The 18,666-nt window shown below is 38.1% G+C and overlaps 1 long non-coding RNA gene and 1 pseudogene across 1 annotated transcript; both read right to left on the bottom strand.

Moving 5' to 3' along the window:
• Window positions 1-11,086: 11,086 nt before the first annotated feature.
• On the bottom strand, window positions 11,087-17,572 carry LOC136260150 (uncharacterized). Its single transcript, XR_010703440.1, has 3 exons — window positions 17,260-17,572; window positions 11,833-11,904; window positions 11,087-11,318 (listed from the first exon to the last, which is right to left on the bottom strand). It is a non-coding gene; the product is annotated as an uncharacterized lncRNA (long non-coding RNA).
• On the bottom strand, window positions 14,188-15,713 carry LOC136241736 (zinc finger MYM-type protein 1-like; annotated as a pseudogene).
• Window positions 17,573-18,666: the final 1,094 nt, after the last annotated feature.

Here is an 18,666-nt window from a genome sequence, read left to right as displayed (position 1 = left end):
ATGTACGCGTCTAGTCACTAATGAAGAACACATGATCAACCAGACATTGTACCAACCAGGCCTTGGTCTTATTTATTTATTATTTATTTATTAATGCTTTATAGTACACACACACAAGCATGAGCTCAGGTACACACACACACACACACACACAGATACAAGGTTGATAATACCAGTAATATGGTGTACTAAAGGTCTGTAGGCTTGTACCTACAGCCAAAAGTATTTTTTTCCTTACTTTGGCCCCTTTTCTGTTACACCTTTTCAGTCAGTAAGTCAAGTCATTAGGTCTAAGTCCCTGAAATTAGGTTAGGTAATTCTAAGGCTGCAGCACATGTTGCTGTCAGACCTTCAGTGCTGGTCACTGTAAAGTGTTAATAATAATAAAAAAGTAGTAATTATAAAATGATAAAAAAAGATCACATGATAAATTGTCTAAACAGTGTGTAGTTAATTGAGAAATGATCAGTAACACAGCGACTACAAGGACAGAGGTAGTGCAGTGTATGAGGATTGAGGGGGGTCAAAGTTATGAATGAAATGATTCCAGAAGTGGGACTTGACTCTGTTCCTGATAGTGTCAATAGACAGATTAATGTCAATTAATGGAAGCGCATTCCATAAGCGACAGATCCTTACAAAGTAAAAGTGTCGTTGCTTGTTAGTGGTGGAGGGATTGTGATGTAATTTGAAGCCACCTGATCTGGCACTGGTAGAGAAGGAAATGAAATGGTGAATATTGAAACTACTGGATGTAGTCGTTCAGAATATACTTTGTGGCTCGTCTCTGAAGATGTTCTAGGTTATTGATGTCTTTCACTAAATACGGATGCCAGATTGGGGAGCAGTACATGAGCTGAGACCTGATTAAAGATACATATAACCATAGATAATGTATGTGTAACATACATTATCTATGATATAACTTAACTTTAGTCAGTGGTGGTATAGATGAACTGAAGGTTCTTCGTACAAGACCCAACGTCTTATAAGCTTTACTTAAAATAATGTCATGATGAGTTTTCCATTCAAGATTATCACTTAATGTAACTCCAAGATCTTTATGTGATTGTTTAGTAATGATTATGTTACCACTAATATTATATGATGTAGGAAACTTCCGATTAAAGGATAAATGGCAGCTTTTAACTGAGTTAAAATGTAAATTAGAGGATGTACTCCAGCTAAAAAGGTTGTTAATGTCATGTTGTAACAGTGATCATGTTTGTATAAATTTTAAGCACTTGTGCTATGTGGAGAGGAGCAATAGACCAGTTCCTAGGTTTAATTTATATCATGCTGATTTTAACAAGCTGAATAGTTTACTCACTTCAGTTGATTGGGAAGACGTTCTGAAGGACCTTGACATCAATAGTGCTTGGGATCACTTTTCTGGTATGTTTGATAACTACATAAAAGAATGCATTCCTATGTCAGTCCCAAGAAAAAGAACAACCTTTACATTACTCGAGAAGCTAAAGCTTTAAAGAACAAAAGAAACTGTTTGTGGAAAAGATATGCCAGATCACAATCTACTGCTGATAATGTTGCTTACACTCAAACTCGTAATTCCTTGCGTACTTTTACACACAACTTGCGTAAACAGTTTGAGAGACAGCAGATAGCTAACAATGTTAAAGAAAATCCAAAAGCATTTTGGAATTATGCAAGAAATAGAATGAAAACGTGACCAGCTTTAGGAAATATTGAAGGAATTTGATGGCAAACTTTATACCTCAGATATAGATAAATCCAATGCACTTAACAAGTTCTTTTCCAGCATTTTTACAAATGAGGACCCAAGTACAGTACCAACCTTTAACATAGACAAAAGTGATGACGTCTCATTATCCAGTATTACCATAGATCCATCTATTGTGTTTGAAAAATTGGCTTCTCTTAAAACTGGTAAGGCACCTGGACCAGATGGATGGCCAGCGGAGGTTTTACAGTGTGCAGATCAGTTATGTGTCCCTCTGTCTATCCTTTTTAACAAATCCTTAGAAAGTAGTGTACTACCAGATGATTGGAAAATTGGTTATCGTCCCGTTTGTCTAACATCTACTGTCATTACAATATTTGAATCTATTATAAAGGATACTCTGTCCAATTACCTCTCTGACAATAACTTACTCTCACCTAATCAGCATGGGTTTGTTCCTACAAGATCATGTTGTACTCAACTATTACTGCTTTAAATGATTGGACCTTATCACTCGATGAACATCTCTCTACTGATGTAGTTTATTTTGATTTCTCAAAAGCATTTGACAGCGTCCCACATACTAGACTTTTATTGAAACTTCAAGCATATGGAATTAATGTTCAACTTTTGAGCTGGTTCAAAAGTTTTCTTATGGGCCGACGTCAATGTGTTAAAATTAATGATGTCTTGTCATCTTGGGTACAGGTTTCCAGCAGTGTCCCACAAGGTTCAATACTTGGTCCGTTATTGTTTACTCTATATGAACTGCCATCACTTGTCTCCAGTCAGTTACTGATGTTTGCAGATGATATAAAGCTCTATCGTACCATCCATTCTTCTGCAAAATGACATAAATATCTTGCTTGACTGGTCAAAACGTTGGTTATTATCTTTTAATATTTTAAAATGCATGGTCTTACATATTGGCAATCCTCCAAACACCAGCAATTATATTATAGCAGGAATCCAGCTGGAGCTATTGGATAACATTCAAAATCTTGGCATACAAATTGACTCAAAATTAAAATTTCATATTCACACAGATATGGTAATTAAAAAGGCCTACCGGATTCTAGGTCTCATCTGTAAATCATTTGAGTGTAAAGACTCTGATGTCATGGTGAAACTATATAAAACACTTGTTCGCCCAATTGTTGAATATAACAATTTCATATGGTGACCTTCTTACACACTTGACAGTCAAAAACTTGAAAGAATACAGCGTAAAGCAATCAGAATGATTCCATCTATCAGCCATTTATCATACTACGACAGATTAAGACATCTAAACATACATACCATCACAACACCGTAGATGAAGGGGTGATTTGATCTATTTTTACCAAATTCTCAAAGGCAGTTATGACATAGAAAATCATTTATTTACCCCATCCACTTCTACTGTAACAAGAGGTCACACAAGGAAATTATTCAAACATCACACTAATTCATATACAAGATCTAATTTTTATAGTAACAGAGTAATCAATGACTGGATTTCATTACCCCAATCTATTGTTGATTCTCTCTCTGTCAATGATTTTAGAACACTGCTGGACAGACACTACAGTAATTGCTTATTTGATTTTGTATAGCAATTAGAATAGCTAAGTGCATAATTTGTTTATGGATGTACAGGCATAAGCCTTTATCCTTAAAATACAAATAGTACAGTCATAATCGTTGTGAGTCATGCCCATTTATCCCATTGGGAATGTGCCTAATGGCTACATTTGGGTGCCGCCAACTGCAAAAGGTTAACCGTGAATAAGTTTTCCCTTTATACCGCAAAAATTTTACCCATTGAAACTTTCCGGTATGTGTTATGAGAGATAGGGATCAATTTTGCCGGGGAGAACTTTGTTGTTTACCATTTAAATCCCTTAGCTACCAAATGTTGTGCAGATTTATTGACTGGATTTGTATGCAGACACGTCACCAAAACTTTCATCACACCTGACTTTACTCCACTATAGAACAACAAAAGAGCAAACAACTTTGTGCAGAACTAGCTAATCTTAATAAGGAAGGAAAACGTTAGAATCAAGCATGGTAAGATAATTCTGAGGGAAGCAGCTACTTTCCAAAGCAACAAGTAAAGTCAGCCAGCTCCAAACAACATGTACCTGTAAAACCATATTGATGATGTGATGAACAAAATTAATGAAATCAAGCTTGATGTTGTGTTTCAACATCTTATTATAGAATTCATTTGTACCATTATCTGTGTTATATACTTTCTGTGAGGTTTACACAGTAATTATCACAGGAAAAATTTTTCCAATACCAATATTGGGAATTATTCAGCACTGGATACCAATGTTTACATTGGGATTTCAAACAATACCAATATTGACCAGTATTGTTATTCCTTGAAATCCCGATGTAAACATTGGTATTGCTGAACAATTCCCAATATTGGTATCGCAATTTTTTTCCTGTGTATATACAACCAAGTACTAAAGGTAATACGAAATGCGGTTAAATTATGTCATAAATAAATAATTAGGCTGTTGATATTTAGCCGGTCATTGCTATTTAAACTTATAAAAAAATGTGACAAAAAGGTATAAGAAATGAAGAAAAAAACTGTGATCTGACCTAGGTTCGAACCAACACAACCAGGTTTGGAGTACCCACGCTCTACCACTGGTGCTTGCTGGCTACTCCTCTTGTTTTGTCACTATTTAAATGTCACAAATATAAAATACTATAATATAGTCTAACCCATACCAGTGAAGAAGAAACCAAAGCCGAACCCGAACCGACCCTAACACTAACCTGACATTTGCCTGTTGGCATAATGATGACTTTCACTATCTGTATAAAGGTAAGTTTTTGGGTGAGTTTTAGATGAGCTAGGGTTGGCCCGGCTTTGCCGAGACGCTCTACTTCAGAAAGAATCCAATGCCGGGCAACCAAATTTATTCTAAATGACTATGTAACCAATTACAAAACAAATCTTGTCAAACTTAACATCATCCAACGAACAAAGTAACTTCTACTTCAACAGATTACCAAGAACCTACAACAGTCTACCAGTACTTGACTTAAATCGACCTTTTTCCACCATTAAATCACAGTTACTCAAGATCTTCTTGCAGCATTTCACAAACGATTTTGACTCTGACAATCCTCGCAGTCTGCACTTTGTTTGCCCTTGTAGTGCCTGCTCAAAGTCTCCCTGCCCACCAAACTTCACTATATATCAAATGTAAAATGTATGTAATAACCTTAGCCAGTTAACTTAAATTTGATAGTAATTTTATACATTCAATTATAAATGTAAGTTGTATGTATACTTTTTCTGGCTGTGGGCACTAGTTGCCCACAGACCTTGCCTGCATTAAAAAACAGTTAAAATAAAAATAAATAAATACAAGAAAACACATGCCAAGCTCTTTACAATACAGTTACATATAAAATACAAGTAAACAATCTTGTCTTCAGCGGCTGGCTTGGCGAACTTCCTTTGTGTTGGTGTCAGGCAATTCAACACATGCTAAATCGCTTTTGCCTTCACCTGGCTTAGCTACTAGGTTCTGGCTAGCTTAGTTGTCTTCCTTTATCTGGTTCATCTGGTTTCCATACTCCTACAGTATTGTGTAGCTATCTCCTGCAAGTTGTGTATGCATAATTATAGTGTGTCACCCGTCACTGTGCCATTGCTACACCACTGATGAACCTTATTTAGGTCTAGTTGATGTTGATACTGTGCTGTATATTATTGGCTAATAATTTGATGCTGCCTATAATTTGCTGCATACAATACTGCAATAATATATAGTTCTCCCCTGTACCAAAAATAAAAACATAAACAAAAAATTGCTTCAAGCGATATATAATACATCAATCAATCCACTTGTGTGTGCTCAGAGCAACAATAGATCCAAGTGATGTTCCAGCAAAAAGAACCCTACATGAAAAATAGCATAAAGTTTTTGCAGTTTATAATAGCTTACTGATTGTTTTTCTGAAAATCTCAAGACAGTTGCATTAGCTGAAAGTGACTTGTAATTATTGAATTTAAACAATTTAATAATTGCTATGGTGTTTCCAACACAACCAACAGCCATATACTTGCCATCCGTAGTTAAAGTTAGTGTCTAAAAGTATTAAAAAGAATGGAAATGATTACATAGGCAACCTTCATTCTGCTATACACATATATACAAACTGCATGCTTATATCATAAACAAATTCCAACTAAATGTATCGTATATAAGTTCTAGTGTAGAGTGTTGTATAGTAAAAATATTACATGTTATCTCATACTTGACCAAAGCGTATAATTACATTCAGCAGCCATGCATGAAATATATTTTGCCAAGAGTACAAACATTGGTTCCACATTGCTGGTTCCTAATAAGTTGACAATAGAGTTATAGCCAGTCAAGCACAGAACAATATAAGGAGCCAAAACGTACTGCACATATATAGCATCTCTTGTAGATTTATTGCATACAATTATACATACTTTATGTCAATGGTTACATCAAAGTAATACTTTATGGATTAGTAATTGTGGTGGTGCACATGTTATTGTATAGTTTACATTTTAACACCTATAGCTCACCATTATGTTTTTAATGTATCGAGTTAAAACATACTATGTACACACATCAACAATAAATTAGTCAAAAAATTTGTTTAGCACCGCCCGCATCTTTGCTAAAAGTAAGGGTCTGGTAAAATACAGATCCCATATCAGTTCTAGCACAGAAATTCCACACTAGCCAATTAATGTGTGCCAATGAAGTTCAGCCATATGTCAAACACAAGTCGCCTTGGCAACACAATGCCTTGCAGGGCAATCATCTGACATACATACACTGTCAAACACAATTTTACCAGATTCTTACTTTTAAGGGTGGGCAGCACCAGATAATGGTGATACTAATGTTTGGAGATTTCCTTGTACATTACTAGCATATGGTCAGAACAGATATAAATAATTATTACCGAGACATAAAATTGTCAATTGCATCAATTTGTCAACTTTAGTGAACCATTTCCCTTAATTAGTTGTCATCAATCACTGTTAGCAGTCATGTTTAGAGGACATGCAATTGTATTAGTACTGTAGGGAGTGAAATATAGTATGAGGGGTTGAGACCACTATAGCAGTAGCACAAGGCAAAGCTGAGTACTATATTTCACATGTGGCATGAGTCTTTTTCAATTGGTTTAATGAAATTAGCTAGCTTAGCATTTTTAAAAGCAGGATTAGAAATGAGAAAGCGACACAGTGATTTCTTCTAGCTTGATTCATGCAAGAGTATAAATACTATCCAAAGTTCAATTGGAGAATGGATGGGTACAGGCTCAGGTATTGACAAAGGTACCAATATGTCTAGCTATTCCTCAGGTTTGAAGCAGACCTTATTGTTTGACTGTTTGATGACGTGTACAGCATAAAGTAATACACGTGAAGAAGCAGGAAAAAGGTGTAACTATGGACAATGAAACACAGAACAGTAAATGTTTAAGCCTACAAGAAAAGAAAGCCACTGTCTGAACTGGCAAATCAAAGTAATCAACATGTATTCAAAGTAGGGCTGGGACGAAGCTTTGAATGCTTCGTGGGTTCGAAGGTTAAGTAAACTTCAAATTATAAAAGTATCCTTCGAAGCTTTATAATGCACTCATAGTCTACAAAAGAATTACAAATAAACATCGTTATCTTTATTGCAGCTGCTTATTCCTCTTGTGTGATCAACGTTCATCTGTTCGTGATCGATCTTTGTGTGCCACGCCCACTTTTAAACCATCAAAGTTCAACTTACTACCATAGTTGCAGCCTTAAAACATCTTATAAAGTGATAGATAATGCATGGAAGGTATACTTTTAGCCATTTCTACCTGTGCATGATTGTAGTATAGCGGACACGCCCATTTGCAATCGATTGATCGTGTCATTCAGTAATGCTGCTATGCACTTTCCAAATTCTTACAAACTTATTAAATAGGTTTAGAAAGATAAAACTTAAGAAGGATGTGCATAAATACAAGAAAACCTGTAACTTGAAAGTTAACGCCGAAGCTTCAAATGTTCGAACATTTTATTAGCGAATATTCGAAGGTAAATTTCAATATTCGTCCCAGCCCTAATTCAAAGATGTCATTGTGGAAAACAAAGTTTGTTAAATGTACGTTCTTGTAGGGTCTGATCACTGTGTTCCACATGATTTAGTGACTTGGTACACTAGACAATGTGTTGGTGTAAAAATCTGAGTTTGCAGTCTCAGTGTACAATGGAGGAATTTGGATATGGACTGATTACAGCTACAGAAAGGCAGATGGTCCTCCAGCTGAGAATAAGCCTGAAATTCATGGTAAACAAGCAAGTCATATAAAATTAAATGTCCACTAGCATATCTGCAGGTGTATCTCCCTTGTTTCTCTACTTTTTTGTTCTATGTTCCTTAAAATTCCATTTGTTTACTTTTTTGTAATGACTAATAAACCTGCTCATCCCGTATGAAAGAAAGAACAGTGCCAGAGTTAATCTTTTCATCTGAATGTATGTCCCAGCTATCAATTACTGCCTCGAAGTGAAGTGGCCATAACACTTTACTTTCAGCTTTGTTCAGACTATTACACAGCATTGTAATGGAGAAGTGCTTCTGCAATCAATCCAGTCACCACAGAAAATATGGACAATTCCTACAAACGTAGGGAAGCCATCTTATGCTACCATGAATCAACACCTTGGGCTGTCAGCAAAAAGAAATAGGACACAAAGGAGCACAAGGTAAGTCCATGATACATGCGTTGTACATACTGTGGTATGCCAAAAGACACCTGTCAGGCTGAAGTGATGTCAAACAGTGAAAAAATCAAGCCTGTAGCCTTACGCCTGTCTGAAGGCATTAGTAAGTAAGTACGTGGAACCTCTCTTATCCGGGCGGTCTGGTACATATCTCAGAAATGTCCATAACTAAGAATAACATGCTATTTTGCTAAATGACTAGCTTAAATTCAAGTTATTCTTGCTACTCCCTCCTTGTGCTTTCATCTAAACCAAACTCCATTACAAACTACTCCATTACAAGCCACATGACCAATTTGGGCTGTCCAGACAATGGCACATAAATATAACAGGGTAAGTAGAATTCAAGGAAAACGGGAACGGGATGGGAATGGAAATGGGAACAACCCACGGAAAATACCTGATAAAGGTCATCATACAGGTTGGACAGGTTTGATTTTGCAGCACAATGTCATTGTTTGGATCCTTTTGCTAAAACGATCAAACACTCTAATAGAGCAGTCAAGAATGTATTGTTACCTATCCCACCAGGGACCCACATTGATGGCTTGTGAATTAATGGACTATAGTTGTCATACTGTAGGTATTATAGACTAGGTAAGCAGGGATGGATACAAGAGGGGGGGGGGGGCATAGGGGGCTCTGATCCCACCTCCAAACTTTTTGCATACCAAGATCAAGATACTCTAATAGAGCAGTCACTCTAATAAAGCAGTCACAGTATTAGAGCAGTGTGTAGTGAGCTATGTAAGAATTTTTATGTACTTTATCAGCTATAAATGCGTAGTTGGTGAGGTGGGCAGCTATTGTCAGTTGGCTGTGGCCTTTTTATTTTTATTTTGGTCTCACCTTACCAAAAACCAGACAATGTAGTGCTTCAGTTCATTTTGATCCCCCCTTCTGTAAGTCTGGATCCACACCTGTAACTGAGTCATCAATATTGAAAGTTCTCTACTTCTCTGAAACCATAACATTAAACATTATTATAACTTGAAATTAATAATGAGATTCTCAAATCCCAAAAGTACTCTAGTTAACTGACAGTGCCTATTATAGGGTCACTTAATGTTTCCAGGTAATTTAGAAGTCACATGATGGGAATATACATCAGGGGAGGAGAACAGTACTCAAAAGTGGGGGAAGGGGGCACTATTCCATTTTTGCATAACTGGAATAAAATAAACTTTTTTTAAAATTATTGTATAACTTTTAGCACAAACTCTAGTACATCAAGGCAAAGTAAGTTGGCTAATGACTACAACAGTTGTTTTACTTTAGCAACTGGGCATTGAGGAGGCACTGCCTCCTCCCCCCCCCCCAACTCCCATTTCTCTATTCCCCTGGTATACATGCAGCACTGGTATGCTTGTCAATTCTTGACTGCTCTATTAGAGTATTTTTAATGCAGGTGACTACTCTATTAGAGTGTTTCAATTGTTTTATTGAAAGGATTCAAACAACACTGCAAAGAAACATTGTGCTGCAAAATCAAACCTGTCCAACTTGCATATTGCATGATGACCTTTATCAGGTGGGTCATTTCCATTTCCGCTTTCCGTTCCGTTTTCCTTAAATCAAGACTCACGGTAGTGAGTCGCGCGGCCAGTAAAGCAGAAACGCGCGCCGCAGACAATAAATGACGCGACCACTACGTGAGGATTTTACAAGAACGAACGTTGTCAAATTCGGCCTTCCTGTAGTCCACCCTTCACTTACGCTATCCCTCTGAAACTCTGGAGTTGAACTCATCGTGTCACTAGTAACTACCACACAAGCAGTGAAGCAAATCCATGCCGATTGTTTCGTGATCGAGGTTGCCGACATCAAAGGGGAAGTTTCATTTTTTTTTTATCGCATGCGGTTAGATGCAACCGCAGGTGTATGCCTTGCGTTCCTTTGTGCATTCCGAACATTGATCGCCCTGTTATCGCTTCAGTATTCACTCAATCACCTCAAGATTCACATCATTGATTTCACCATACATGATTACCCTACAGTCGTGATTTCAGCACCAAACGAAGTTTCAGTCGTCCTCAGTCGACCTAGAGGCCAAATACAAATCCCAGATTGTTGTTTTCCGCAATACTCGCTTGGCATGTAGGGCAATGTGTCTTTAAACTGTTCTGAAAGTTTTGTTCAGATTGAAACATTTGTTTTCGAGAATGGCTAGTTTGAAATTTGAATTTAGTCGCCCCCACGTCATTTGCTCTCTAAGAATTTTACTCGGAATTTAAAGAATGATGCAGAGCACAACTGCGGTCACTGGGTATTGATGAACTGGCGCTCTATGTAGTTAATCAGTACATATAGCCACCAAGAAGTGTGCTGCCATAGATTATAGTCCATAGATATAATCTATGGTGCTGCATACCATCCTTCGTTTTGAAATTAGTCGCCCCCACATAATTTGTCCTCTAAGGGCGCGGCTTAAAGAATGACGCAAGAGTACAACTGCGGTTACCAGTTGTTGACACAAGCTGTGAGTAATTAGCACATGTAGCTAGCTTAAAAGGAAGTGTGCAAAATCGCCTAATACAGTGTCACCATGCATTATTGCATTTTATAGCACCCCCACACAAAATTACACATGTAATTACAACATACAGAGGCGACACATGAATACCAAACACTTTTCACCACAATAATGTAAGAATTGTACAATAATGACTGTAATATAACTGCTATGCAAATGTTTTCCAGTGGCCCGCCATGGTAGCAAGTCTCACATGACGGCATGTATATTCATCCAAACACAATGGGAGTAACGAGTAAGTATGATGACAACAAGTTGGTATGACTCCATTTGTAGAATCCAGATGAGTGGGTGTGGCTCCAGTATGTCTAAACAGTTAACAAACATTCCTGTTATAAATACGTGCTAGAGTTGCAATATAATACTATAGTATTTAAATGCAACAATACATAGTCTCCATTGCATCACTATCAAACGACACTAAGTGGAGGATATTGTTGCATCTCTAGTATGTACACTCTATCAGTACAACCTATCTTAATGGCCACTAGTATAGAAAGACAACCACTCTTGAAAAGCCAATTCCAATTGAGAATTTATACACCGTTACCTGCTGAATGAGTGAAGGTGGCAATAAACAAGTTCCACCGTAATTTATACACGTGATCTGATCCTGTATATTCTGTCAGTGGATGAGATCCACTTGGCCAGGACAAAATGTGACTCAAGTGCCCTGGATGATCCATACTCAACCAACTTATGACCCAGTGGCACAATGGAACTGACTATTTATAGAGAATACAATTGTATTTATTTCTAAGATGTGTGGATGTGTGGACACATTACAACACATTACATGTACATACAAGACATGCTACGTACTGTTTTAGCATTTCAAGTCACCACATTATACACGTACCAGTCAACAATGCTTCATAGTGCCCATCAGTAAACCTGAAGAAAAGTTATGAAAAATAAAAATTCACATAAGTACAATGAAACCTCATTAATATGGCAGGCTGTGGGACCAAAAAATTTGGTCTGAATAACAAGGTGGCCTTATTAATGAGGTCATAAGTAATGCTTAGCTATATTTGGGACCTACTAGAGGTGGCCAATATAATGAGGTGGTCTTATTAGAGAGGTGGCCACTAAGTGAGGTTTCACTGTACATATATTTCACAATATTGTGAACAATATTAATGGTTAACAATATACACTGAAACCTGCAGGTCACTTCTTGTGGAAGATTGCTCTCTACACAAAATGACACATTCAGAGATTGTATTTAGATGGATGATACAGTAATGCATTGTGACTTCAATACTCGTGATGTGTCACTGCTAGGAAGCAACCATATACACGGCACTGCCACATCGCACTTGCTCGCACACACAATTTTGCTAAAGATTTTACAAATTGATAATTAAGGGGTGTGGCAACTAGCTGTTTTGCTCGCAAGACTGTGTGGCAGCTGTTTCTCTTCTGTACAAGTGGCCACCAAGACAGATCCACTGTGGATGAAAGCCAGGCATTAGATATTTGGTATTTCATGTGTTGAAGACATTCCAGGGCTTCTGGTAGTCTCAAATCTCACCACAGTTTAACTCAGGCAGTGTTGTGGTCACCACTAAACTACTGGAATGCTGTGTTATGTTCATCTTATGCTTGGCTACTATATTGTAGAACTGAAATGGATACTCTGAAAAATATATCCTATGGATAATGACTTCATCACTTTCTTCATCAGGAGCTTATAAGGACCAATAGTGAAACTTTTTACACTTGGGGCTGACAGTCAACTGCCTATGTCTGAAGCAGTGCCTTTGGTGCTCTAACAGATTGGCTGCCCCCTTGCTGCCAGCACTCACTGTCTCATACGCTGTCATACACTAAATCCATCTCTATAGCCAGTTAGAACAGCATGCTTCTTACCTTTTTTTAAGGCCGCATAATGCAGCCACCTCTTTAAAAGGCAAGGTCAGAAAATTTTGTCCCTACGGCCTGAATAATGACCAGTTTTCACTGTACTATTAGTGATTAGTGATCATGGGGGATTATTTATTAAGATACTAAGATATACAAACGCTACAACCTCTAAATATAGCAGTAAATTGTTTACCCTGGTCCAATGTCTCGTAATAATCGTGACTTCGTGAGAGACTCTACTGTGACAAATACACGTTTATCACAGGGGCGTAGCTAGCTGGAAGGTGGTGGGGGGGCAGGCCCCTTGAAATGTTCAAAATCGTTCGTGACTGTACAAAAGGCTAATGACCCAGTGATGGGCTAGCCAACATACGGTGTTGTATTACTACAGCTTACATAACTTACTACGTAACTACATTACTATCAGTTGCCACTTATCAATGGAGGTATTTACGTCGAGCATCATCGCACGTGCCACAACTGTACTCCAACAAATTCGTCCACAATCCATTAGAACTACAGGTATATTGTGAATAATTTAGTACAAATACAATGTATCACAGTAACTTACATTAGCTACAATCTGTGCCAGTCCTCAGTACCAGGCACACCGCTGGCATAATGTGACGAGTTCACTCACTTCAGCCGGCGAAATTCAAATGCCACGTCTTGCATGCATATGAAATCCCAGCTCTACATCCCTGAGGCGGTGACACCTCTCTTGCTAGTAGAACTTGTAAGGTTGTACCAGATCCACCTGACTGACTAAGTAAAAATGGCATGCTACTGCCAGTATGATCAACTCGAGAAAATAAAGTTGGTAGCTACATTTAATTTATCACTTTGTAGGCAGTAGGTTCCTAGCATCATCGCATATCACTGAACACTGAACTCTTGTCACTTCTGAGTTGCGACTCTTGCGAGGTCACTATCACGTGAGTAGTCAGGCTAAATATAGAAGTGGATGTCTAATATTTTCGTTTGGTGTCTGCTAGCATGACCTGACGGTTCTTCTACCTTTTCAACTACTGCATGTTGAAAGCCTAGCAAGTGGATAGCCGATGTATTGAATACTACATCGAGTTGTTTGACAGTTTTAGATTGTGTTGAGTGATGATCAAAATATAGCAGTGTGTGGTTACAATTTAATGTGTACACCTGTATTACTGTATCTACATTACTTATTACAGTCACAATTATTAAAAGTTTACCTCTAGCTACATAATATGTTAGATACGGTTTAATATTAGCTACATAATATTCAAAAAAGCTCAAGCTGGGTTACCATTAAAGCTGTTAACCATGTACTTATACAAGAAGTATTCTTGTGTTCTTATCTTCTGCAGCAAATTGGTCAATCACTTCATCTAGTGAAAGTTCCTTCTCGATTGAAAGCACCGCCAAGTCCACTAGTCGTTGCTGAGACATTGTTGAACGCAGATACGTTTTTGTACGTTTCAGGCAAGAAAAAGACCTCTCACATTCAGCTGTACTGACAGTAATTGTAAGAGATATTTGGAGTAGTTTGAACAACTCAGGAAATGCATCACGTAAAGGTAAAATTTCTAAAATAACTTCATTTACACTTTCCAGCTCTTTATCTTTTAGGGTCCTCTTAGCTAAGGTGCATTCTACAGTTAAAGACTCCCTATCTAAGTGATATCCAGTGATGAGGGGCATTAAATGCTCTACCTCCAGAAAGTTAGGAGATTCGGGATGACAGCACTGGATTGCTTTCATCAGTTTAACATTTTTATTATCAAATCTCTTGTGAAATTCAGTTATCACTGCATCTAGCATTACAAAATACAAGGAAACCCTGTATTCATCTGAACCTGTTGGGATAGTCCTATTTCCAGTAGTTTCCATGACAATACCATCATGTAACCATCTTGGTGCTCACCGTTGGCGCTGTGGTCTCAGTGGTGTAACAGTGATGTTGTTCAACGCAGCCACATCATGGATATACTTATACATCTTATCCCACTCTTCATCACATCTAAACTGCTGAAGTGTTTCTAAGGTAGCAGTTGCCAAATCTGCTGTTTTACCCATATCTATGCGTGTATTTTGCAGGTGGTCAGATAGTCGTTTTGTGTAGGATAAGATTCTCCAAACAATGATAAGTGTTGTGAGAAATTTAAACGAGTTGATTTGTAAATAAATTCCTGAAGCCTCAACTGCTTTACATCTATCATCACCATCTATTATGGATTGCAGTGTTGCCAGTATTGAATCTATTGTACTGCACACAGCATCAACAGCAGCATACCTGCAAGCCCAACGAGTGTTTGAAAGATGCTGCAGTTGACGTACTGGTTTGTGAGGGTGCAAAGTGGTTTGCTGCTGTATATACAATGTATGTGCTTTACTGGATGACATGAAGACATACAAAATTTCTAGTAATGCAAAAAATTCTGCTGCCTCAGGTACAGATTTTGTGCTGTCTACTAGAACAAGGTTGAGGCAGTGAGCATAGCAGTGTACGTACACAGCCATGGGTGCAACTGCTCTAATTCTTTGTTGCACACCTGAACAGCGTCCACTCATGACAGAAGCACCATCATACCCCTGTGAAACATACCACTGGGGTCTAACCCATTATCATCCAAGACTTTAAGGATCAATGAGGACAATGCTTCAGCATCAAGGAACTCAGCCTTAACATATGTCAAGAAATGTTCATGTATTTTAGCTGTGTTCATGTCTACGTACCTTATAACAATAGACAACTGTTCTACTTTAGAACAGTCTTTAGTTTCATCTGCTAATACTGAATATACTCCAGCTCTTTTAACACTTGAACAAATTTTTGAGGTTACATTGCTTGCCATTCACTTTAGCAATGTACTCTGCATGTCAGGGGATGTATATGTAGCATTCCTAGGGCCACATTCTAACTGCTGGTGAACTATTGGATCGTGTTTTCCAATCAGGTTCAGCAGTTGCCTCTGTTGAGGGAATCACAACCCTCCCTATGACCACGAAGTTCTATTTCTTGTTGGGCACAATACAATAATGCTTCCATGATTGATGTAAGGTAGTGTTGATTTTGCTTGATTTTGGTTGACCTATTTGAATTAGACCATTCTGGAATACTTGTTCCTTGCTGCAAGTTCAGTTTATATTGCTGCCATGCTACTTCTGAACTTTTGTGAGAAATGCTATTGGCATGCCGGCTAAGTACACCATTCTTACCAGTAGCCTTCTTCCAGTTTCTGAACCCAGTAACAGTAAAACTAGCTTCTGGTCTAGATACACCAAAACTGGTAGTTGATCCAAATATGTGGCATGGATAACAAAAACATGCATCACGTTCTATGGAATACTCCAACCACTTAAACCTATCATACCAAGATGCACTAAAGCTTCTACTACTGCTACCAAACTTTGTTTGTGGAAATATTACATTCTTTGGTTGTGCTGGAGGAAAAGCAGCTGTCTGTGCTATATCACTAGGCAATGTAGGAATGGAACTGATGGTAGGTTCAGTGGTATTGGTTACTGAGGCAGTTGCAATGTTCGATGGCCCTGGGAGATCAGGAGCAGCTGTAAGCATAGCACCAGCAGTCGTACTGGTGGGCAGGGTAACACCATCGTTGTGCAAATATCTCTCAGTCTCAGACTCACCACTGAATGTACCAGGGTCTTCATCTGAGCTGCTGTTAATAAAAATAGGGGAATGGCAAACGTACGGAGGAGATGGTGGTACTGACACCCATTGTGCAACATAATTTGTTACTGGTACATTCACAGATTGCTGATTATTAGCAGACGCAGTATCACTGTCTATTATATTGCATACCTCTAACTCTGACACCTGAGGTCTTGGGACCTGGTCGTGCAAGCCAGACTTCGGCGATGAATCAGAACATCCAGAGGTATGCGACACACCTGCAATAACGGAGTCTGCATTCGCTCGAGGTTGTTTTGAAGGTGGTGCACTAAACAGCGTTACTTGGCGGATTCTCGACATAATGCAAATATTTGTTACACGTGGCCAGGACTGTACGTGGCGAATCGTGGCAATTACTGTGAAATGTGCGTACGGGGGAAACCCCTAGGGATTCAGACATACCATATTTTTGGCGCATCATTTCATTGCTTGTAACGCGCAAGAAATCATTATCACGATTCACGAACGAGTTGAATGTTGTGTGCGCTAGCAACCCTTGGTGATACCATGTATAGTAGCGCACAGTAAGATAATTTGGGATGCGTGTCATTTACTGGTAAGTTTGTGAAAAAAAAAATAGTGATGGGGGGGCAAATGCCCCCCCTTGCCCCCCCTTAGCTACACCTCTGGTTTATCATGATATGTGCTAATCGCCTTTTTACAATTAAGTTTTACAACACAAATACATGTATAGTTAAACTCACCAATTGCGACTAAATCCCTTCAACACGAAAAGATAAGTAATGAGACAACCTTGGAGACAACAGCCACACAAGCCTATTCTGGTGAGTTTATTTAGTAGTAATATAAATTTTAAAGGCGTTTATTTACAACAGGACATAATTACGCGCCCCTCTATTGTCTCTGTACATACTTGCCTTTTCTTTACTATTCTCATTTCATTTCACAAGATCTCTTGGCAGGGGCGTAGATTCTTCACTTGAATTAGTCAATGCTTGAAGTAGATCGAGATACTCTAATAGAACAGTCACATTTCTACAAGTGCCATATTTTTATATTGTAAAGTGTGTAAGTAGCTAGTAATTTAAACTATACAATCCGATGCTAAGCAGAAGTTGTAACTATGCTAAATATTGATTGTTGTGTTACAGCTGTTTTGTGACTGCTATAATAGAGTATCTTGATCGTTTCAATGCAGTACAAGATGAAAGGCAAAGTGTTGTTAAGGGTTTACTAGTTTAAATGGGTGTTAGTTGACTGCAGTTGCATGCCACTAACAGGGCCGTCCAGAGAAATTAGAGGGCCCAGGGAAAAGAGTTAAAGAGGGGCCCAGGGGCAAGGAAGGGTCTAGATCCTGACTGCTCTATTAGAGTATATCGATCTTTCTTTAAATAGGTATTCAAGTGGCCCCTTTCGGGCTGTGGTAGGGGGAAAATACCCCAGTTACCCCCAATGTGGGCGGCCCTGGCCACTAAAATTACAGTTATATTTTAATATTCTGTCACTGTAATCTGGGGTTTCTGTCAAAACCATGGAAACTCACCTACTGTTATCAACAGTGCATTGCTTATTCTAACAAAAAGTATTGAAATCCCATCCAAAAACAGCTTATAGCTGTAACAAAAGTGCGCGTCCAAGTAAAGCAGAGTTAACTGTGACAAAAAGTAATGATATCATAATGCGGCCATGTGCGAGGTGTGCAAGTTGTAAAATTAATATTAGCTAATCAGATAATACAATGTTATTGTTAATGTGTTAATGAGAACTATGTGATGCTGCTAGTTTTTAAGTGTGTGAGCATCTTCATAAATGCCACATAAATTTAATTCTCAATAAAGCAATGTGTATAGATTCTCTGATGGTAATAAATAGTTTGAGTTTGGCCGCCTTTCCTGTATATGGCAATGCTACGAACAAAGGAAAGGTGGCCAAACTCAAACTATTTATTGCTATCAGAGAATCTATACACATTGCTTTATTGAGAATTAAATTTGTGTGGCATTTATGACGATGCTCACACACTTAAAAATAGCAGCATCACATAGTTCTCATTAACACTTTAACAATAACATTGTATTATCTGATTAGCTAATATTAATTTTACAACTTGCACACCTCGCATATGGCCGCATTATGATATCATTACTTTT

This window comes from Dysidea avara, chromosome 1 (assembly GCF_963678975.1).
Source record: "Dysidea avara chromosome 1, odDysAvar1.4, whole genome shotgun sequence".
Classification (NCBI taxonomy): Eukaryota; Metazoa; Porifera; class Demospongiae; order Dictyoceratida; family Dysideidae; genus Dysidea; species Dysidea avara.
Note: the sequence above shows the minus strand (reverse complement) of the source record. Positions and strands in the feature narration are given on the sequence as shown.